The sequence below is a fragment of the Miniopterus natalensis genome, chromosome 10 (assembly GCF_054644295.1).
Source record: "Miniopterus natalensis isolate mMinNat1 chromosome 10, mMinNat1.hap1, whole genome shotgun sequence".
In the NCBI taxonomy this organism is placed as follows: domain Eukaryota; kingdom Metazoa; phylum Chordata; class Mammalia; order Chiroptera; family Miniopteridae; genus Miniopterus; species Miniopterus natalensis.
In genome coordinates, this window is record NC_142090.1 from 15,847,901 (window position 1) to 15,872,130 (window position 24,230).

Here is a 24,230-nt window from a genome sequence, read left to right on the forward strand (position 1 = left end):
TGTACTCTTTCCATCTCCTCTGCATCGGACCCTGCCCATCACCCTCGCCCTCCCGCCCCCACCTGCCCTGTCCACATCACACCTTTGCCCTCTGGGACTGTAGCCTTCAGCCCTCCCTCTGGCCCCTCGCGCACAGCCCGACACCAGGGCGCCCAGTCCTCCGGACCTGCAAAGGGCCCTGGGTACTGCCCTGCACCCCTCCTCCTCTCCACCCTCTCCCAGGAGCCTTCTCTCGCCCCCATGCAAGTCTTCAGTGTGGCCTCCCTTCCCAGCTCCGCCTGCCTTCTGCCTGAACATCCCCCCAGGTGCACTCTGCTCTCATCAGCCCAAGCCATCCCAAGGTCGCCCCTTCAGCACTGCCCTCTCCCTCCGCCCTCCTCCTCCAGAGTCCTCGGCCCGGGCACCAGACCTTGGTGCTCCACTCCCTACTCGCCGAAGGTGCACCCCAACCCGCGTGCCTCCCCATCCTTCCTGCTGACATTTAGGGAGCATCCATTTGCTCGCTGTCTGCCTGGCCGAGGGTCCCTCGCCCCCGTTTTGACATTCTGGACCACTCTGATGCTGCCTCCACCTACCCAACTGGGGCTCATCTGCTCCCGCTTCACCTCTCTCTGTCTGCCCGGCTCTCCACTCTACCCCCCTTCCACCCAGTGATGCTCCCCCGAGGATCCCTGACTCCCAAGGCGGGCCTATCAACAACATGTTTGGGGTGTGTTTTGGGGTTTAGTTTTTCAATGATTTTTTTGGTTTTGTTGTTTATTGAGCAGGGCACTGCTCCCCCCTTAGATGTTGTGATAGGCCTCCCTTGGGGGCCATTCCCGCCACCCACCCTCGGGTGGACCCCCCCCCCACCCCGGGGAACAATCACTGCAGTGGAAGCCCAACCTGTCTCTTGTCCCACTCACCCTCGTGCCTCCGGCCTTCTACCGCTTGTCCCTCACCCATTTTCCTGAAAGAGCCCAGTATTCTCACACTGTCCCCACACTGTCCGCCCTGAGCCACCCACCCCCTTCCATACTTAAGTCTTCCCCCAACCCCTCTCTGCAGTACTCCATTTGCTATCCTGCACCGCCCGCCATCACCCCACACACACACGCAAACACTCACACGCGGGACTCCTTTCCCCCTCCCTGCCTTTAGGATTCCCAGTCACTGCGGATACAGCTTTGGCCCCTCTCTGCTGTTTCTCAGCACTGGATGTTGTCTCTATGCTCTACGTGACTCCTTTTCCCAGACCCCTGGCCTCATCCCTCTGCTGAGCCCCTCTGCTGCTCAGGAGTCCTCAAGTCCCCCAACGCCACCTGAAATGCCATGGATCTTAACCCTGCCCTCCTGTCCAACCCTGGCAAACCGGACCAGACTCCTGTCTGAACCCCCGATTTCACCCCGCATCCCCCACCCCCTCGTCTTGTAGGGTGCAGTGCCCGCTCCGGGCGGAGGCGGGCCAGATCGTTCTACCCCCCTGCCACTTGGTTCCAGGTGCCAAGGCCTCTGGAACCGCCATTCCTCTCCACCCACTGCTGGCTGTCCCTTTTCCACTCCTCCTCCTCCTCCACTAGCTGGCCGGCCCCGACAGTGGGACCCTCTTTCCTCTGGGCTCCTCTGAGATCAGCCTGGATTTCCACTACCGCCTCCCTCTTCTCCTAGCTCCCCTTGGTGGGGCCCCGCCCTCTCCTGTCCCCTGCCCTCCACTCTCCTTCCTGCCCTGAGTGTCTCCAGTCACTTGCTCCCACTATGGGGGGCCACCCTCCTTTCAGTGTGCATGGAGGCCCCATGAGGAGGGACCCTCTTGCCGAGACCTTTCTTCAGGGACCTGTGGTCTCCCTTCCCTCCTGGGCGTGCGGCATCATCCTGCCTCTTCTCGAGGCGCCGCGCGTCTCTTCAAGGACCCCCGTGCCTGACCTGGACCTGTATGGGACCATCCCTTCGCCACGGGGTTGTCCTCCCTGACCTGTCACGCCTCTTTTCCCTGCTCACCATCTTTCCATGCCCTCAGCAGGCTTCATTGTGCCCCGAAGCCATCTCCTCTCACTTGGTCCTGCCCGCGGCCGCCGCCCACCTTTCCCTTCCTCTTGGTTTAGCCATGGCCAGCCTCACCGTTCTTCCTGCCCTCTCGTCCTCATTCATCCCGCCCTTGCCCACCCACCCACCCATGAGGCTCATCACGCCCCTTCCCGGTCCTCTTCCTTCCCTCGCCTGTACTCTTTCCATCTCCTCTGCATCGGACCCTGCCCATCACCCTCGCCCTCCCGCCCTCACCTGCCCTGTCCACATCACACCTTTGCCCTCTGGGACTGTAGCCTTCAGCCCTCCCTCTGGCCCCTCGCGCACAGCCCGACACCAGGGCGCCCAGTCCTCCGGACCTGCAAAGGGCCCTGGGTACTGCCCTGCACCCCTCCTCCTCTCCACCCTCTCCCAGGAGCCTTCTCTCGCCCCCATGCAAGTCTTCAGTGTGGCCTCCCTTCCCAGCTCCGCCTGCCTTTTGCCTGAACATCCCCCCAGGTGCACTCTGCTCTCATCAGCCCAAGCCATCCCAAGGTCGCCCCTTCAGCACTGCCCTCTCCCTCCGCCCTCCTCCTCCAGAGTCCTCGGCCCGGGCACCAGACCTTGGTGCTCCACTCCCTACTCGCCGAAGGTGCACCCCAACCCGCGTGCCCCCCATCCTTCCTGCTGACATTTAGGGTACATCCATTTGCTCGCTGTCTGCCTGGCCGAGGGTCCCTCGCCCCCGTTCTGACATTCTGGACCACTCTGATGCTGCCTCCACCTACCCAACTGGGGCTATCTGCTCCCGCTTCACCTCTCTCTGTCTGCCCGGCTCTCCACTCTACCCCCCTTCCACCCAGTGATGCTCCCCCGAGGATCCCTGACTCCCAAGGCGGGCCTATCAACAACATGTTTGGGGTGTGTTTTTGGGTTTAGTTTTTCAATGATTTTTTTGGTTTTGTTGTTGTATTGAGCAGGGCACTGCTCCCCCCTTAGATGTTGTGATAGGCCTCCCTTGGGGGCCATTCCCGCCACCCACCCTCGGGTGGACCCCCCCCCCCACCCCGGGGAACAATCACTGCAGTGGAAGCCCAACCTGTCTCTTGTCCCACTCACCCTCGTGCCTCCGGCCTTCTACCGCTTGTCCCTCACCCATTTTCCTGAAAGAGCCCAGTATTCTCACACTGTCCCCACACTGTCCCCATACTGTCCGCCTTGGGCCACCCACCCCCGTCCATCCTTAACTCTTCCCCCGACCCCTCTCTGCAGTACTCCATTTGCTATCCTTCACCGCCCGCCATCACCCCCCACACACACGCAAACACAGTCGGGACTCCTTTCCCACTCCCTGCCTTTAGGACTCCCAGTCACTGGCCATAGAGCTTTGTCCCCTCTTTGGTCCTCCTCATTACTTGATATTGTACCTATGCTCTCCCTGACTCCTTTTCCAAGACCCCGCACCTGATCTCTTTGCAGAGCATTTTTGTTTCTCGGTAATCTTTGGGTGTTTTCCATCAACCGGACCATTTCCTTCCATATTTCTTGGAGTGTCTATCTCATGTCTTGTTTGGGTGTTTTCACTCATCTTCCCTCCCCTGTCTTTATTTTGTCACCATTTCCCCCACCATTTGACGTGCAGTCATTGTACCAGCTCAGATAAAGATGTTGGTTTTCTAGGTTCTCCAGAGCTTGGCTCATCTATCCCTCATTCCCATCCCAATTCCCATTTTCCAACACTGCCTCCCCTTCTAAGCCATCCTACCCAATGCCCCTCCCCCCAACCCCATACCCATCCCCTGTGCCAACTATACCCCTCCCACCCTATCCCCCTTGGCCCACCCCATTTCCCTCTTCCCACCCCATCCCCTCCTCCCACCCCATTCCCGCCGGATCCGGATTAGTTTTAAAGAGCCTGGCCAAAACGTGTACCCTTGCCCCAATTTACAAGGCTGTAGAGCTACTGTTGCCCGCCCTTTATATCCATTATTTGCTTGTTCCTTATTACCCTGTCACTGCTCTCCTTGTTTGGCTCGGCAATCTAAAATTACTTCTGGTTGCCTCTTCTGAAATCTGCTGGGCGCCCTCTCTGCCACCTTTCTCTTCCTCTTATTCTCCTATTTGGAGTCCAATCTTTCTCCAGTCCACTGTGGTCCACTCTCCATCCTCTCCTCTTGCATTACATAACCTTGTCTGTGACAGGTGACCCATCACTGGCAGGGCTTCAAAACCCCAATTGGGTATCATTCCCAGAATCTTGCCTCAAGCTATGCATATTTTCTTTTCAGCCCAAGAATTCCCTGTTTCTTCTCTTTTGCCCGTGCATCTCAAAGCTTCCTAAAGTCTGTCATTTACTAGTTTTGATCATCCCTTCTTTGGAATGTGCTCCCACCTGTCACCTGCTGTGACCGTTTACACTCCGGTTTCTCCACTCCCTACTCACTAAAGGCTAACCCCAACCTGCCTCCCCCCATCCTTCCTGCTCATTTCTCAGCTACATCCATTTGTTCGCTGTCTGCCTGGCCCAGGGTCCCTCGCCCCCTTTCTGACACTCTTGACCACTCTGATGCCTCCACCTACCCAACTGGGGCTCATCTGCTCCCACTTCACCTCTCTCTCTGCCCAGCTCTCCACTCTACCCCCCTTCCACCCAGTGATGCTCCCCTGAGGATCCCTGACTCCCAAGGTGGGTCTATCAACATCTTTGGGGTGTGTTTTTGTGTTTTCTTTTTGAATGTTTTGATGTTTTGAGCAGAGCACTGCTCCCCTCTTAGATGTTGTGATAGACCTGCCTTGGGGCCATTCCTGCCACCCACCCTCGGGTGAAATTCACGTACACACACACACACACACACACACACACACACACACACACACACACACAGGAACAATCACTGCTGTGGAAGCCCAACCTGACTCCTGGGCCGCAGTCACCCTCGTGCCTCTGGCCTTCGATGGGTTACTATTGACTTTTGCTCCTGAAAGATCCTAGCATTCACCCCCCTTTCACAATCTCCCGACACTGTCCTCTTGGTACCCCCACATTCCTTTCCATATTTATTCTTTCATACCCAGCATGCCCAAACCCCAGTCTGCAGTCTAGCCTTGGTTTTTTTTCACCTCTACTCCCCTAATACCCCTCTTATCCTCCACCCTTTATGACTCTCAGGAATTTTGACAGTATCTTTGGTCCAAATGTCATTCTTGGTCCCTGTGATCCTCACAGCTCTGTTTTTGCCGCCAGCCAGACCTTTCTCTTCCCCCTTTGTAGTAACTTTCCCATTTCCTCTGTGGGTGGATTCACTGATCTTGCCCTCCCTCTACTCAGCCTGTCACTTGACATGGAATCAGTCTACAAGGTCAGTTAAAGATGGTTTCTCAGAGCCTGGAGTTGGCCCATGTTCCCACCCCACCCCAATCCCCATTGATTCCTACCTTGCCCTCCCCCTCCCATTTAACCCCATTAAACCTGACCCACACCCAGACTCAAACCCCATCATGCTCCCCAACCTAGTTCCCACCCCACCTCCCACCCCATCCCCACCTCCCACCCCACCCCCCGCCTCCCACCCCACCCCCCCACCCCCGCGGATCCGTATTAAAGAGCCTGGCAGAAAAGTTCTACCTTTGCCACAACATTCAAGGTCACAGCAGTAGCTTCTCTTCTTCCCCCACTGCTAGCCACCCCTTTTCTACTAGTTCCCCATACTGGTGTTCATAATGGCTCACACCAAAACTCAGGACTTCCTTCTGGTTGGCTCCCCTGAGACCTTCCAGAATGCCTACTCTGCCACATCCCTCTTCTCCTTGCTCCCCCTGTTGGTGTCCATACTGTCTCCCTTCACCTTCATTCAACTGTCCGTCATCTCCTAGGTGCCTCCTATCTCAGCGTCTGGGAGGTGACCCTTCACTGGTGCAGCATGAAGGCCCCACTAGACATTCCTTCCTGCTACTATTCCTCACCACAAAATATTTCCCTTCCCCCCCTAGGTCCATTGAGAGTGCCCTGCCTCTGCTCTAGGGCCTATGCATCTCAAAGACCCATAGTACTTCATTTAGTCATAATGGGTCACCCCTTCACAGGGGTGTGCTCCCTCCTCTGACTAGCTCTCACCACTCACTCTCTTTCCATCCCCTCACAGGCCACATTCTCGAGTGTTAGGGCCATTCCCTGGTCCAGGCACTGCCTTCCCTGTAGGCTCCCTTTTCTCTGGCCTCTGCTGTCTCACTTTTCTTCCTCTCCTCTCTTCCCTTCTAAACAAGAGTGCCCAGAGCCCTTTACAGTCAGTCCCGCCACACCCTCCTCTTCCTTCCCTTGCCTCCACTGCTTCCATTTCTCCTCCCTGAGGCCCCTTTAGCACCCCGCCCATCACCCCTGACCTCCACTCTGTGGACACCGACTAGATTCCCCTTTGGCCTCTTTACTTCTTGGCCATGATCCCCTCACAGGATCCACATCAGTTAAGACCCTTCTCTTGTCCTCCATCCCATTCTAACTTGCCTCGTTGGTTGTCCACTAGATCGTTTCCCCGAACAAGAGCCTGTCCCCAGCCCCGATGGCCACCTCTTGCTCTGTCACTGTATGCCCCTACTGTCCATGTCACCTGCTTAGACTGCACCTGTGACATCCCACAGCTTCCAAAGCTCCCACATTCTCCCCCACTTCAGTGTGGAGTCTGGGCTGCAAACAGACCTCCACACTTGACTGCCCTGGTGTGGCAGATGCGCGCGCATCAGGTGCTCGTTGTGAAATACCACCCTGCCTCCATTTCCATGAGCTCCTCACCATTTCCATGCATATCTGCTACACAACAGTGTTCTCTTTCCACAATTCTCGTCCAAAATCCCTGAGGCAAAATATCTGCATTCTCCATATCCACTGCCTCCTTCAGGCTCTTAGCCATCCCTCTCTTGGCATAGTAGTTCCAAGATCCTCTCACCAGGCCTCTCCTGCCCTACCTGAGAGGCACCATCACCTGCCCTTTCTCACTTTTCTGTACCATTGGACCACATACCCTCTAACACACTCTCCTAGTGTTCGAGACTGCTCACCTGATCTCTGACCTGGGTTCATCATTTCTCCTGCTTTGCTTCTCTGCTGCATACACAGCAAAGGAACTGTCCTACCTGGGCTATATGACATTCTTTCAGCTATTCTCTGGGTTAGCTGAAATCTTCTAGCTGGATTCAGTAGTCTTCTCTGCTTTGTGATTCCTTCCTGATCCCCCACCCACTACTCATTCCAACTCAGTCCATTGCTTTAGACATACTATACTGAATCCCCACACTCCACCCACCAACCCCAGCTCACACTCTGTGGAACAGTTGTGGTTTCCTCCTGGGACCCACAAATGCCGCTCCCTGTAACCTTTCATGTTTCAGACCACTTTGTTGCACACTCTTTGGACAGAGAGCTCTTGGGAGCTCCTTTGACTCTCCTACCCTTTTCTTGTCACCACAGGACTTTTGCCTTCAGCCCACCCTGTTACTCCAGCACCTGTGATCCCAACACCTGACACCAAGGCGCTTGGTCTTGACCTGCACAGAGCCTTCAGTACTACCATCCACCCCTCCTCTCCTTCCTCTCCCAGCAGCCATCTCTCTCCCACATGCTCTTCAGTGCTGTATCCTGTCCCATCAGCCCTTTCCTTTAGAGTGGACATTCCATCAGTTGCTCTCTGCTCACATCCACACAACCCCAGTTCCATTCACTCACACTACCAAGTGATTCAGCCCTATTCCTCAGGTGTCCTTGGAATACCATGCTGGTGCTCAAATCCCTAATCCCAGCCTACCCCCAGGTGATTTCTCGGCTACATCCCTTTGCTTGCTGTCTGCCTGATCCAGGGTTCCTCGCCCCTGTTCTGACATTCTTGACTCTGATGCTTCCACCTACCCCACTCAGGGGCTCATCTGCTCCCACTTCATCTCTCTGCCCAGCTCTCTACTGTGCCCGCCTTCCACCCAGTGATTCTCACCCGAGGATCCCTGACTCCCCAAGGCCTATTAGCAACATCTTTGGGGTGTGTTTTTGTGTTTTCTTTTTGATGTTTTGTTTTGTTGTTTTGAGTAGAGCACTGCTCCCCCCTGGAATATTGTGATAGGCCTCCCTTGGGGGCCATGCCCACCCCCCCCTCAGGTGAAGAATCACTGCTGTGGAAGCCCAGTTGACCCCCTGAATGAACACTCCCCCTTTGTGCCTCTTTCCCTTCCATTGGTTGCCACTGACGCTTTTTCCTCAAATTCACTGTCCTGGGACTGTCCTTATGGAAACACCACATTCCCTTCAGTATTTACTCTTTGACACCAAACATGCCCCAAACCCAGGGTCTGCATTAGAGCATTGCTCTTTTCTCTCTCTCTCTCACACACACACACACACACCCTCATACCCCTCCTGCCCCCATCTTTTATGACTCTTAAATTGTGACAGTATTTTTGGATCATCTGGTCCTTCTCAGCACTTTCCCTTAGTTAGATCCATGCCACTGTCCTCCTGCAAAGTTTTGCCCCTGTGGTCCTCACGTCCCTCTATACTTCCCACCAACCAGACCTTCCCTCCCCCTTTCCTTCAACCACTCCCCTGTGTCCTCCCTGGGTGGACTGTCCACTCTCTCCTTAACCTGTAGTCATCACCCCCAACATGACTGGGAATCAGCCTACAAGCTCAGTAAAAGATGGTTTTCTCAGAGGCTGGAGTTTGGTTCATGTTCCCCATCCCCACCCCCACCCCAAAGCCCATCCCAATCCTGCCCTCCCATCAAACCAGAACTATAATAGGCAAACCTGAATCCTTTCCTCACCCATCACCTCCTCCCACCCTGTCCCCATTGGATCCATAGTAAAGAGCCTGGCCAGAAGGTTCTAGCCTTGCTGCAACATTCAAAGCTGCAGGATCATCCATTGTTCTCTGCCCTCGCTAGACACACTTTTTCTGCTCCTCCTTCCCTATGCTGCTGCTTGCACTGGCTGGCCCCAAAGTTCTGAACTTCCTTCTGGTTGGCACCTCTGAGATCTGCCCGGATTCCTCCTCTGCCACCCCCCTCTTCTCCTTGCTCTGTTTGTTGGTGTCCAACCTGTCACCCTTGCACTGTACTCTACTCTCCATCTTCCCTTGGATGCCTCCTGTCACTTTGTCTGTCTCTGGAAGGTGACGCTCTCATGTTGCTACATCAAAGCCCATTTGGACATTCCTTCCTGTGACCATTCCACCCATTTCTTCTCTTTCCATGTTGGCCCAGGGGAGGTGCCCTGCTTCTTCTCTAGGGCCTATGGATCTCAAAGCTCCCTAATGCCTGCTATTTACCTATATTGAGTCATCCCTTCTCCATAGACTTGTGCTCCCTCCTATGACCTGCTCTCACTGCTCACTCTTTCTATCCCCTCATCATACCATGTTCTTTCTGAAACCATCTTCTGTGACTCGTCAGGTCCTTTCACTGGCCTAGCCACCACCTTCCTTTTATGCTCACCATTCCTTAGCCTTGCCCTGTCTTCTTTCCTCTTTTCTCTTACCTTTGAATCAAGCCTTTGCCCACAGAACAACACAGCCAGTCCCACCACTTCCTTCCCTTGCCTCCACTGCTTCCATTTCTTCTCCATAAGGACCCAGAACGCAGCCCTGCCATTTGCCCTTGACCTCCTACTCTCCACAGACACAGTCCAGATCCCCCCTGTGCTCTCTTTCCCTCTTGGCTACGCACCCCTCACAACACCCATGTGCAGATTTTAAGACGGTCCTCCTGTTCTCCATCCCATTTTGCCTTGCCCCTTCTGTCTTTCACCCAGTCTAGCCTCCTGAACAAGAACGCCCCTGCCACCCACCCCGACATCCTCCCCTTGCTGTGCCCCTTTGCTACCCACATTATCTTTTCAAACTAGACCTGTGACACTGAACTGCTTTTGAAGGGCCCATCCTTCCTTACTTCCCTTGCAGTTCCCCTGCCACGTCCTAGACCACCACTCTGCCCAGCTTTCCTGGAATAGCACAGTGTGGATTTGGTGATCATTGTGGAATGTCACCTCCACCTAGGTTCCCATCCCCTCCCCTCCCATTTCTGTGTGTATCTGTTACCCAGACACTGGACTTCATCCACATGAGTCCATCCCAGTCCCCAGGGATACCTGCCACAGTTTCTGTGCAGGGTCAGTCTTAATGTGCAACACTGCCTATTTCCCTTTCATGTCACTCATTGTGTCCCTTTCCCCATATGCTCCTGAGTACCTCTACTCTGCAAATGCCCAGGCTGTTCCATCCCAGCTCTGCTCTGCTCCTGTAGTTTGGTCACAATACCTCACATGCCACCACTGTTGCCCCGAGATCTGCTGATGTCCCCAGATTGGGAGCTCTTCAGGCCACCTTCCCATTTTCCCCAGTGTCCCCTTTATTGATGCCAAGCCCCTCCCATGTTCATGAAGTTCTCTCCATTCCTTGCTGTCCATTTCTTGTCCCTTCCACGCCCCTGACCATCTCCCCTACCACCTGCCAGTCATCCCATGAATTCACTGCTCTTCCTTGACATCTGCTTCCCTCTTCACTTGTGCTCATGCTGCCCCGGGTGCCAGCTTCTTCATCCCCAGTGTGCTGTACTGAATCCATCTGCCATCCGTAATCACTCCCTGAACACTCTACATTATCGGGTCTACCATTCTGGAGATAGCCGTTGCTTCTCTGGTCTTTGCTCTTACCTTTCATCTTCTCACCATGCCATTCCCTGACAGTTGTCCCCATGTTTTCCATAGGCCACTGTCTCTCATCCTCTGGCTTCCCGCCCCCCTCCCTCCGAGTTCTTTGATTGCTTTAGGAGCACTGTGCTCTTCCTCCTGCATGGGCTTTCTCACGCCCTTGGTCCACTTTTGTGGGCAAAATACTGGTATTCTCCATTTCTACTCCCTCCTTTGGGCTCTCAGCCATCCCTCTCTTGGCTCAGTGATACCCTGAACCTCTCAATAAGCCTCTCCTGACCTAGATGTGAGTCGCCATCACCTGCCCTTTCTCACAGTTTTATCCCATTGGAACATGTCCCCGTAACACACTCTCCCAGAGTTTGAGCCTGCTTACTTGATCTTGACCTCCTGGGCCTGGCTTCATCATCTCTCCTGTTTTGCTTTTCTACTTCATACCTAGCAAAAGAACTGTCCTACCTGAGCCATGTGACAATCTTTCAGCTACCATCCATGAATTTACCAGCTGGATTCAGCCTCTGATGAGTCACTACTCATCCCAATTCAGTAGCCATTGCTTCAGACACAGTACTAAATCCCCCTGCTCTGCCCACCAACCCCTGCTCACACCTTGCGGTTTTCTGCTGGGACCTGCAAATATCACTCCCTGTAACCATCTATGTTCCCATTCAGACCCCTCTGTCGCACACTTTCTGACACAGCTCCCAGAGAGCTTCTTCCTTTGACTCTCCTACCGTAGTCCTGTTACCACAGGACTTTTGCCTTCAGCCCTTCCTCTTGACCCTCCACTTGCCAACCTTACACCCGACACCATTGCACACAGTCTCAACCTGCACAGAGCCCTCACTACTGCCATCCACCCTTCTCTCCTCCCTACAGGCAGTCATCTCTCTGCCAGATGATCTTCGGTGTTGTCTTCTGTCCTGTCTGCCTCTTCCATCTGCCCCGCATGGTGCTCTCTGCTCATATCCATGAAACCCAACTTCCTTTGCCACTCCCATCTCTCCCAGCCTTATACCTCAGGCATATCCTTTTTTGGGACCACTATGTTGGCACTTCACTCCCTACCAGTTAATGATGAATCTCAGCCCACCCACCACATGCCTCTTTGGCTACATCCATTTGCTCGCTGTCCGCCTGTTCTAGGGTCCCTTGCCCCCATTCTGACATTCTTGACTCTGATGCCTCCACCTACCCCACTCAGGCTCATCTGCTTACGCTTTACCACTCTCTCTGCCCAGCTCTCCACTCTGCCCCCTTCCACCCAGTGATGCTCCCCCGAGGATCCCAGACTCCCAAGGCAGGCCTATCAACATCATCTTTGGGGTCTGTTTTTGGGTTTACTTTTTAAATTGTTTTTGGTTTTGTTGTTGTTTTGAGCAGAGCACTGCTCCCCTCTTAGATGTTGTGATAGGTCTTCCTTGGGGGCCATTCCCGCCACCCACCCTCGGGTGAAATTCACCCCCCCACCCCGGGGAAGAATCACTGCTGTGGAAGCCCAACCTGACCACCTGAGTGGACATTTCCCCTTCGTGCCACTGCCCTTCCATAAGTTGCCATTAACACATTTTCCTGAAAGATCCCAGCCTTCACCGTATTCTCACAGTGTCCCGACACCGTCCGCTTGGAACCACCCACTCCCTTCTGTATTTACTCTTTCATACCTGAAATGCCCCAAACCCCAGTCTGCTTTACAGCTGTACTTTTGTTTTCTTAGGTCTGTCCTTCTTTTTTGTCAAGAATCATTTTTAGTGTGACCTTTATTATTTACTTAACTTTCTATTCTATGCTTCATTCATCCCAGTGCTTAATTTTGTTTACAAGGTCCCTAGTGTTTACTTTCTCTGATAGAACTTTGGAAATCTATGCATTGAAACACCCATTCTTTCCATATTTAATATTTTCTGGACATGCTCAGACCTTTCTCTCTCATACCATGTTCCCCTACTCCATTCTCCTTGCTAGTCTCTCTTCATTTCTTTCTCTTCTAGATCTTGTTGAAAATTTGAGCCTTCCTCGAACTAAACTATAAAAAGTTACATATACTCTTAACCCCTTATTCCTCTCTTTCCCATTGAATATTTTCTTTCATTAATACTTCAGGTCTTATAGGTTTACATACTGTGGCAAATTTGGCAAGATCCTCTGTCCAACTGCCATAATTTACCCACTGTGCTGTCAGCCTCTATCATGCATTGGGTTTACTGTACACTACACTAAGTTTTTCACTGTCTTTGTATATAGTATAAGCCATGCAAAGTACCTCTGCTTTGTGGACATTTCATCTCATTTTTGTTTTTTTCCCCTCGGGGACTCCTTTAGTCCTATGTGTAACTCTAGTTTCACATATCCATTCTGTGTGTGTCTCTCTCTTTGCCATATTTAACCCCCTGCCTCATCCTGCCCCATTCCATAACTGGTTCGGTACCATCTTTCTGAAAGAGTTAGAAGTCCTTTCTAGTCCTGGCTGTGCAGTTTTCAGTTCCATTCTATGGTGCCCTTTCCCCTCATGTCAACTGAATTCTTCTAGATCTATATCTTAAACTTTTCCACCTCCTTTGTTTAGATTGGATTAAATGTACAGGTCAGTCTATCCTTTCCACTTGGCCTTTTTCTCTACTCCCGTGCATTTAGTTGCCTTCTGCCTTGTTTCCATCCTGCCTTCAATTTCTTCAATACCTTTCGTCAATCCTATGCCCATTTCCTTGGTTTATGCACTACTTCATTGCCCTCATATTTCTAGGTCTTTTTGTGAAGCTATTTTACCCTATATTTACTCTAGTTACTCTGATATAAATATGCAATCCCTACAGTGCTCTTTTTACTTAGCTTCTATCATCTACATTCTTCCTTGTTCCATTAGATACAATTAGAGTGCCAAACCTTGTTTTTCAATGTTCGTCCTCACATGACCCTTCCCATTTAAAGGTAAATTTTGCTTTTCCATCAATTTTTTGTGTGTTTTTCCCCCTCTCCTCTCTTTTATTAACCATCTAAATAGTGAGTATGTATTATTCTCATAAGCTAACTCACACCTTCCTCTTTGGGTCCTCTCTTTGTTCTACATCCATTACTTAATCCATTTCTGTATTGCTTGTTTCCTACATATTTTGCTGAATTGCTTTAGTCTTCCATTTATTCCTTGGTAGCATCCCTGCAACTTGCCTTGTTTTATGTCCACTTCACTGAACCTGTCTCTAACCTTTCTTTCTATTGACTGTTCCTTTCCATGTAAACGTACTGTTCTGGATACTGTCCCTCTAAGTCTCATCTTTAGTTATCACTTTATCTGCCTCTTCTTCCCTTGAGAACAGCCTCACCACAGTCCTCTTACTGACTCCACTGCTTTATAAGTACAAGCAATTCCCATTACCCTGTGTGTACAATATGCCAAAGAACAATATTTATTAGTAAACACTTATATTGCAATATCTTGAATTTGATAAAGCCCTCAGCCATCTCCCTTTTTAAAAAATCCAACATATTTTTCAACCCATCACACAAATACTATTGTAAAAACTTTTAAGTATTTCTTATAATATAAACCATTTTAAAGGCCAACTACACACTTATTTAACACGTAAGTCATTAGCTGTGTGTGTGGACGCGTTACGGAACGATCCCACACTGTAAGAGTGCACTTGCATCCTCTCTTTACGGAGCAAGAGACAGTGGTAGGTTCTTCAGGATAAATAAATGCATACACATTTTTTAAAATGAAATATAGAAATTTAGAAACTTTTTGGAAATATTTACTTACCGATTGGTGAATTGCTTGAGGTGTTCCACGCATGTTGTCGGGAAGATGATAGATAGAATGCACAATACATTTAAAAACCTCGAGCATAGGGAGTAAGCCTATCAGTAAAAGAACTATGACCACAGCAAACATATATCATCCCAAACAGTCTTGTGTACAAAGTTAAAGCTTTTGCTAGCACAAGAATGCTAACTCACTGTACCATGTTTCCCAAGCACATGGTGAAATACGGATACAAACTTTCCATGTTAACAAGCATTTTGACCATGTGAGTAGAGCTAGGGATACCTGCATTCCTCATTCTGTTCTCAGTAATATTTGCTATTTGGCACCTTGCAGATTACAAACCTGGCCTAATTCATATATCCCCTCTCCAGCCAGCATCTTCTCTCCCTTCCCCTTTCCTATTTTTTTTTTTTTTTTAATACAAATCTTTTCTGTTGTTTCTCTCACTTTCAGCCAATTCTAACATGATTCCTTAAATTCTCGGCAAATTTAACCTCTCACACTTACAGAAGGTCTTCCCATAAGTCCTTTTGAATATTTGCTCTGCCAGATCTTAAACATTCTACTTTATCTTTTACTCACTGACTCTATACAATCAATGAATACAGGACTGTTACCTTGAGGTTTACTTCCTAGTGATTCCCAACCCCTCCTCAATCAATAGATTCATTTGTTCTGCATTAAAAGTATCCAATCCACACATTCTAAAAGGTCAATGGTGATGTGTTTAGTTTTCACTAATGGCTTCTTATCAGAGTTTATCTTAATCCGTCTCCTTCTAACCATCCCTAGCAAAGCCGTCACTTTCGCCATAAAGAGCCAGCCTACCTACTCTTTCCAGGCCCTGGATCCTCTCCCCTTCTACACACCCTTCTGAGATCTGACAGCTCTGCGTTTCCTTCGTTCACACCTGACCTGTCTTGTTGCGGTGCTGTCTGCTCAGAACTGCTCTTGAACCCATACAGTGCCCCTTTACTTACTTGCTGACCTCTGTTTTCCTTTTATTCTACCACCTTTGGCCTTAGTATGAAGCAATCACCATTTCTCCCATCAGTTTGACTCCTCAAATAACATCTTTCTGTGTGCAAGCAACTTGAGCATCACTCTTCTGTTCCCTTTCTCCTTTCAGCAAGCTCTGTACATCTCCCACGTTCCTCCTTTCAGCTGTCTTCCCAGCCAGTCTAATCATTTCTCCTGGTCATGTACACTTTGGATGTTTAGCACGCAGTTCAGTCTTCTTCCTTATTTCTTACACTTGGAATCTGTTTCCACCTCCATTCAGTCTGGGCTTTCCTGGGGCTCCTGCTCCGGCCCATGTAAAGTCCACCACATTTAATCTCTCTAACCTCTCATTCTGTTGACTACACTGTTTCGAATCTTCTTCAACAAAGCTTTCTGGGCAGCAACACATCATACTCCAAGTTTTATTTAGCCATATCCTCACTCTTTCCTCAGCCGTGTGATACCTGGCGTAGCATACAACTCTTCACAGAACTTCCAACTCTGCTCTCTCAGTGGTCCTCACCCTGGCCCTGTCCACTGCCCTTCCTTGTTGAACATGAGGAAAAACTACACCCTGCCTCATACTCCTCCTCCTTACTTAGATTTCAGCCTTAATGTTTCTCTGCTTTTCCTTTTCTTTTTAAATACGTCTCATTAGTTTCTCTCACATATATTTTAATTTCTGAGCAAACAACATCATTTTTCAACAAGTTCTTCCTGATTTCCTTTGATTATTTGCTCTGTCATATATATTGACATCTATATTTTCAGCTTCCCTCTCTAATCATAGCGAGAGATACATTATTTTTTTCTTGAGGTGTACCCTAGAGATACACTTCCTTCCTGATACCCACCACTTCTTCCCCAATACAGCTCATCCTCTCACCAGATAAACTACCCACCCAAGCTCTCTAGTTGGTCAAACCAATGTCCTTCAGGTTGCTATCAATGGCTTTTCATCAAGATTTATCCATGCCCGGCCAGTGTGGCTCAGCAGTTGAGCATCAACCTAGAATCCAGGAGATCGAGGTTCAATTCCCGGTCAGGGCACATGCCCGGGTTGTGGGCTCAATCCCCAGCAGGGGGCATGCAGGAGGCAGCCGATCAGTGACTCTCATCATTGATGTTTCTATCTCTCTCTCCCTCTCCCTTCCTCTCTCTCTGAAGCCAATTTAAATATATATATATATATATATAAATTTTTTTTTTTTTTTAAAGGGGAGATTTATCCTTGCCCTGGCTGGGTGGCTCAGTTGGTTGTAGCATCGTCTCATGCTCTAAAAGGCTGTGAGTTCAATTCCCGGTCAGGGCACATGCCAAGGTTGTGGGTTGGATCCCCGATTGGGGTGGATACAGGAGGCAACCAATGGATGTGAGAATTTAAAAAAAAAATTTTATCCTGATCTTCCCCCTTTAGCTGTTCTTATCAACCAAGCCCTTTACTTTTTCCATCCCACAAAATTCATAGTCACCACCGTACTTCTTTATATCTTAACTTTGTGGTATATTTGATTGAGGACTTTTTAAAGAAATAAAATATTGCACATATAATTGAGACTTCCTTTTTACCACTTCAGAATCATTTACCTCTCTCCCTTCCAAAAGAAAATCACTATATAATTTGATACCTATCCTCATACATAGTTTTTATAATTTTAATAAATATTTATATATCCATAAATAACATGTATATAAATTCTTTTAAAAATGTTTTCCTCATCAAGCTTTCCAGATCTCATCTACTTTCTGAATCCAGTCTTATGCAGGCCTTTACTTCCTCCTCGTATGCACCACTCGCTGCAGTCTTTAACACCAAACATTTAACCGGTTAACCCCTTGCCTTTTTGCCACTCTGACAACTGAGAACCCTGCTCTATTCATGCAGTGCCCCCGTTAGAGTAAAATCCCTCTTCTTTCTTATTCTGTTAGCTCTGCCATAGCTTAGCTATCCGACTCAGCTGCTATCACTATATCATTGCAGTGGATACAGTACTTTTCTCCTTACGTTTACTATTCTCATGAGTCCCAGCCTTTCCTCCAGAAGTAGATAACCTTCTCTATAGGCAGACCACTTGCCTGTGCTCCTGATGTACTTCAAGGTTGCTAGTAATGTCTTTTTAGGAGAATTCATCTTAATAAAACTCCCTTAAACTTTCCTGTTAACCAAGTTTTAATTTAAAATTTTTACTCGTGGCATTAATAGCCAGTCTGCTCTCTAATTCCTATTCCTATCTAGGTCCTTGAAACTGTCAGGTACACCACTCATTGCCACTGGGCTTTCCCATCCAATTTGACCCATTTCAAGGTCACCATTCATGGTCTCTTCATTATGCACCTGAGCTGATTGTTGTCAATCCATTTACTCTTAAATCTTCTCTAACCCATACAGTGGTCCTTTACTCAGCTAACACACTTTCTCCTCATTGCATCATAACCTAGGTCTAAGTGTGGTCTGTAACCCACCGGTCAGTGTCTGTTCTGCCATCCTTAAAATCACCCCTTCATATCTGTAGGGACCTTCGCTTGGCTCTTCCATTCCTTTCCTCCTCGCTCTTCCTTTTCCCCTGGAGAAATGCGCTGCCTTACCTCCCGTGTCCCTCCTTTCACCTGCTGCCTGCGTGCGTATCAGTTACAGGCTTCATGGTCTCTTCTGGATAGAGACTCCCCTCATGTTGGGCACTCACTGCTCAGCCCACTGCCATCTCCTTTGTGTCCGACATTCTCCACTGCATTTGTGTGGACTCTCGGCTCAGCATAAGCTTCCATAGGGGCCTGCCCCTGGCCTGCCTTTTATGTCCATCCCATTCAGCCTATTTCTGACCTTTCACTATATTGACCACACCCATCACTTCCAGTATTTTCCCAGCAGAGCATTCTGGACAGCAAAACCTCATACTCCAATTCTTACTTTGCCACATTTTTACCTCACTCTCTCTCCTTGTTAATACATCACTCTGACAAATTTCCAACTCCTTTTTCCTTCTGCTCCCATTTAGCCCTCTTTAATGCCCGTCCACACTTGCTGTTTTCTACACTGCGTGTTCTCCACCCTAGTCTTGCACACATCCCCTTTCCTTATTAGTTTCCAGCCTCCATCTTTCGCTCTCCTTCTCTGCTATTTTTTCATACAAGTTTCCTGAATCGCTTCTCTCATTTTCTCAAACACTACTGTCACCTTATTTCCTGAGTGAGTCTTTCATGTCCCTCTTATAGGACACTGTTCTTTCCAGTTTTCCTTTGGAGTTTTCCCCATATATCTGAACCTTTCACAGTAATGAATACTTATTCCTTTTGAGATTTCCTTCCCCTCCTGATCCTCACTCTCTCCCTCATTCAAAGCCAGTTTTCTACTCATTAGACAGTCTTTCCCTTGGGTAGCTTCTAACCTGTCATCTTCCTTTCCCGTCATGACCTTTGGCCCAAGTCCGGTGCCATATTCCTCCAGTTAGTGACATTTTCTATGTCAGTATTAAATGGTACCTTCTCAACTGGCAGCAGTTTTACCTTTGCTGTTATACCCTTCTTTATTTTGCCGTATAAACACCTCCTCACATTCAGCATCCCGCCTTCACTCAGAGACCATGTATGTACATCACTCCCATACTCAGTAGCACCTTCTGGACACAGACACCTCGTCTTCAGCACTCACTGTTCAGACTGTGTGGGCTGGGTTATGGGGCCGCCCCTTGCAGCCTCTCTGTGCCCCCTGTTCCACAGCTTCCTGAATGGTTCTCCTTCCTAACCTCCATTCTTATTTACCCACAGTTCCTCTCTCCTCTCGATAACCTGAATTAGCACAAACTCATTCTCCTCAAGCCCCTGCTGTCCCATGTCCCAGTATTCCTCATTCCAGCACCCTTCAGTGCCCGAACCAGAGGCCATGTCACTCTCTTGCGTTCGCCACCCTAACATACCTTGTGTGGCTCCTTCCCTTTCCTAAGCCTTCGTTTTCTCCTCCACTATCTTTTTTAAAATATGTCTTTATTGATTTCAGAGAGAAGAAGGGAGAAGGAGAGAGAGAGAGAGAAACATCAATGATGAGAGTCATTGATCGGCTGCCTCCTGCACGCCCTCTGCTGGGGATCAAGCCCGAAACCCGGGCATGTGCCCTGACCGGGAATCGAACCAAGATCTCCTGGATCCTAGGTTGATGCTCAATCGCTGAGCCACGCCAGCCAGGCTATCCTTTCTTTTTAAAAATTTAAGTAGAGTTGGTGTTAGTTATATCCTTTCTTACAAGGCTTCTCTAATTCTCAGCTAATCCTAATGTTAGCTGCAGAGCTAATTTTAATGCTCCTCTGAGCTTTAACCTCTCCTCTTACATGTCTTTTGGCCCAAGTATGGGACCTTCTCCCTCCTGTTAATAACTGCCATTGTTCAAATGACCTTTTAATCTTGGGGCAGCTGTCATGTCTCTCTCCCATTCCCTTCCCCCTTGTTTCCTATCATTGCCCTAAAGAAATGTGCTACCTTATCTTAAACCACCTTTCTTTTAGCTGCCATGTTCAGTTCATTCCAATGGACTCAGTCTCCTCCTGAACATATACTATTAGCTGGCAAAGACTTTTTATCAGAACTACTCTTAATCTACCCTCCTCTAAAGCAGTGTTGCTCAAACTGCAGCTTAGGAAGACACAAACTCCTGTGCCCCACCCCAAGTTTCTCATTCATTAGGTCTGACAGGGCTGAAGAATTTATATTCCTAACAAATTCCTAGGCGATGCTGATAGAACACATTTTAAGCAGCATTGCTCTAAACTTTCTCTTCAACCATCCCCTTTAATTAAAAATTTCCTACCAAGGCATCAGACTCACTCTACTTCTAGTGACTCCTTCACTAGTCACTGCGTTTTGGCCTTATACCCACATATTTGACCAATTAGGCCCGTCATATCTGACAGGATTCCCATTCTGGAAAGCTTTATGGGCATGTGGTTTTTCTTACTACCATGCCACCTACTCAGCATTGTTCTCTAGTCCATACAGTGCTCCTCTGAGCTTTAACGTCTCCTCTTCCATGTCTTTTGGCCCAAGTATGGGACCTTCTCCCTCCACTCAGTACCTGCCATTCTTCAAATGACCTTTTAATCTGGAGTCAGCTGTCATGTTGCTCTCCCATTCTCTTCCCCCTTGTTACCTATCTTGCCCTAAAGAAATGTGCTACCTTATCTTAAACCACCTTTCTTTTAGCTGCCATGTTCAGTTCATTCCCCTGGACTCGGTCTCCTCCTAAACAGCACCCCCTAGCCAGGTTCCCTGCCCAGTGACTCTCTGTCACTTCAGAAAATCTTCACAGGACAGAGTAAACACTAAGAGTAACTTTAATGTGGCATTTGCACGATAATCGTTTGTATCTCCCTTCGATGGTTTGCCCTCCCACACCTTAATTACATACAGTATAACTTCATCTATCATCTGCACATGGGAATAACAAATGAAGTTTCACACTTAGGTTAGCTCCTAAATACCATGATCTCTAGCCACTCGTCCCCCATATTAGTCACCATGCTACAGTCACCTACTCAGAGTTATCCTGGGGTCTTCAAGGTTGCTGTCTGGCTTCATACCAGGGTTCATTTTAATCCATCTCCTCCTAATTAAAACTCCTGTTACCTTTCAGGCCTCGATTTTGTCCCATTTTATATATACTGCTTTTCAAACTCTGGCATGAAGACCCAACATTTGACCAAATAAACTCATTATAAGATCTTACAGGACTGTCCATTCTGGGAGACTATTCCTCATCTTATCTGCCCATGACAGTCCACCTACTCTCAGTACTTTTCAGATTACTCACTTTACATAGTTCCCAGTCTCTCTCTTATTTAATCATGATCTTTGGTATAAACATCGTACCATATCCTTCCTGCCAAACCTGCCAATCTTCAAAACAAACCATCTCTTCTTCAGGCTCTTCCACTCCTTCCCCTGACTGACCCTACAGAAATACTTGTTACCTACACAGTCCCTCATGTTTTCAGCTACCGTCTTTGTCATTTCTCATGGATTCAGTAGTCTTTCATGTTTCCTCCACTCCCTTCTAAATACATTTGCACTCTCAGTTCAATCCAGACCTTCACAGGACTGCCGCCACTGGCCATGGCTGAAACTCACCCCATTTAGACTCCTTAGCCTTTCGCTCTATTGGTCACACTTGTTTCAAATAAGATTCCACACGGCACTCCTGCAAACACCAGTTCTCCAGTCACTTCTTGGTCACATGCTCTCCCCTTTGGCGTTGATCTAGCTTAGCTCACACCTCTCTCATTAGTAGACAGCCCTGCCAGGGTCCAGCGTTCCTCATTCTGGCGCTCTTTAAAGCCTTTCCCTACTCACACCTTATATCCTGCACCCCAGCTTAAATCCTCTATCTTCTCCAACCTCCGTCCTCTCTCTCCTCCTCCACGGTATTTCATACAAGTGTCTCTCTGGGAAATGTCTTTGACTTTTAGCCAGCCCTCACATGGCAGGACAGCTTCTAAGAGCAACCAGCTTTAATGACACACTGTGCAGTAGACTAAGGTAACTTAACCATCCATCATCCCTTCTCTTGCCATCTTTCTACAGAAGGAACAGATGCCCAGTACTTCAGCTGTCCCTCCCTCATAACCCTCACCCACTCCCCCCCAACATGTCGTCTGCTCTCTGGACAGACCACCACCCACATGCTCTAGGTCAAGCCTTGTCCACCTCTAAAGGGGCAGCAACAGCTCTTGATCCACATTCATCTGTTAGCTTCCTTATAAACTTTCCTGTCACCCAAGTCCTTTAATTAGCAATTTCCTTCCAGATTGGTGCTTCAAGAGCTAGTCTGCTACTGCCTCCTACTCTTGTCCTTGCTCCTCACTTTCTTTATACTTCCCAAGATGATCTTTACACCCCAAAGGTGACCAGTCCGACCTGTTCTGAGCTCTGACAGGATTCCTCATCTCAATCTGTTCCATGCCTGCTCTACCCTGTGGGCCCTCCACTCCAGTGTTTCCTTTCCTTTGCCTCCAGTCTCTTCTTTCTTATTGCCTCATGACCTGTGGCCCAGGAATGCTGTCCTTTCCTTCCAGTTGATGTCCAACAGGCTCCTCACTTTCGGCACGCGCTGCTCCGCTCGCTTATCTTCCCGGGTTCCTACACACTAGATGGAGTGTGTTTCCCACCCGGTTCAGCCCAGACCTGTGTGGGCTGCTGCGGTTCGCCTTGTTCCGATCCGTCCCTCTTACCCCCTTTCTGACTGTTGCTCCATGGGCCAAGTCCTGTTCTTAATTATTATTCTAACAGAGCTTTCTGGAACCTCCATCTTATTTAGTGGTCATCTCCCCTCCAGTGGCTGAGACCTGGCAACTCCCGCCAAATCTCCCCCTATGCCATTTGCCACAGCACAGGCTCTGCACTCCTGCCTAATTCATACACGTCTCTCCTTACGTAGCTTCCAGCATCCATATCTCCTCCAATTCTGTGTTTTCATACCAGTCTCCTCAGTAGTTCTCTCATGTCAGTCCACACAAGACCAGCCCCGTCTCTGAGGACAGCTTTAATGTAGACCTTCAGGGCATCCTTCTCTTACTCCCTTCCGCCACTTGCCTGGCTTTGTTCATGAAGCTCTCATCTTCATGTTATGGCAAGGGACTCATGTTGTCCTCTTGCCATGGAGGTCCCCTCTCACCCCTTCTGTTCATCACCTATTGTCAGTCATCCTTTCTAGCAATATTGATAGACTGCTACCAATGGTTTTTACTGGAGCTCACCTCAGATTCTCTGTGACCTTTCATTGTATCAACAAAACCATTTCATTAAAAATTTGCCACTAAAGTTTCAGGAACATAATCTCTACTAATAGCATTCCTCTTTCCCTATTCCGCGTCTCTGTATCACTTACTTACACATAAGCATCTTCTGGCTTTTCTTGTACATAAAATTTAACCAGCTTGCCCAGGCTGTGATCTACCACTGTAGCTGCTGGTCTGTATGTGTTTCATCGGAACCAAACAGGCCATTTAATCTTGTATTACTAATGTCCGTCTGCCTCTCTGTTCTTATTTGATCATGGCCTTGGTCCTTCCATAATCCCATCTCTCTCCTTTCACTGTTTTAAATACCTCAGCAGACCCATTCCAGGTCTGTGCTAACTTCCACCTTTTTCTTTCTTCTTCCCTCTTCCTTGGCAGGAAACCCTGGCTGGATGTAACCATGATCATTCTTCCATCACTGCATTAAAAGGGATTTTGTAGTCTTGAAAGGTACACTCTTTCTATGTGGGTCAACCTGCCACCATCATGTTTTCAACATGCTCTACTAAGTCCGTTTGTTCTCTGAATTCAGACCTCATCTTCATAGGATTCCCACCAGTGACCTTACTTATCTCTAACTTTTCAATCTCCTTACTGCTCAGCTCACCAGAGCCTACTGGAAAATATCTAGTCTCCTACATTTGAAATACAAAGTATTTCAAATATGTTCTTAAACAGATTCTCTTCTCAGCCCCTATTCATTAGTATCTCTTACTGTTTCCAACTACCCATGGTCTTTCTGGCCTCTTTCCTGTAACTCATGTACCTTCCTCTGCTCACCAAAGCTCTTTCACATCTTTTGAGGTCCAAATGAACTGTTACATCCTTTCAAATGTTTTGTGATTTTCCTAGGCTGTTACTCCTGCATTCCCACACTGCCTTCTATTAAAAGTTATACTAGAGAACCTATGGCATGAGTTGTGATGTCATAGCTATATAGGTAGATCTCTCTCACACACATACTCTTTAACTCCTAGACAATCAGCTATTGGAGAAAGAGGTCATGTCTCAGC

At 48.7% G+C, this 24,230-nt stretch overlaps 1 protein-coding gene across 1 annotated transcript in view; it reads left to right on the plus strand.

The window, feature by feature from the left end:
- The window catches only part of COPG2 (coat protein complex I subunit gamma 2), a 267,346-nt gene that overhangs the window by 239,468 nt on the left and 3,648 nt on the right, over nucleotides 1-24,230 (plus strand). The gene's annotated exons all lie outside the window — the stretch shown is intronic.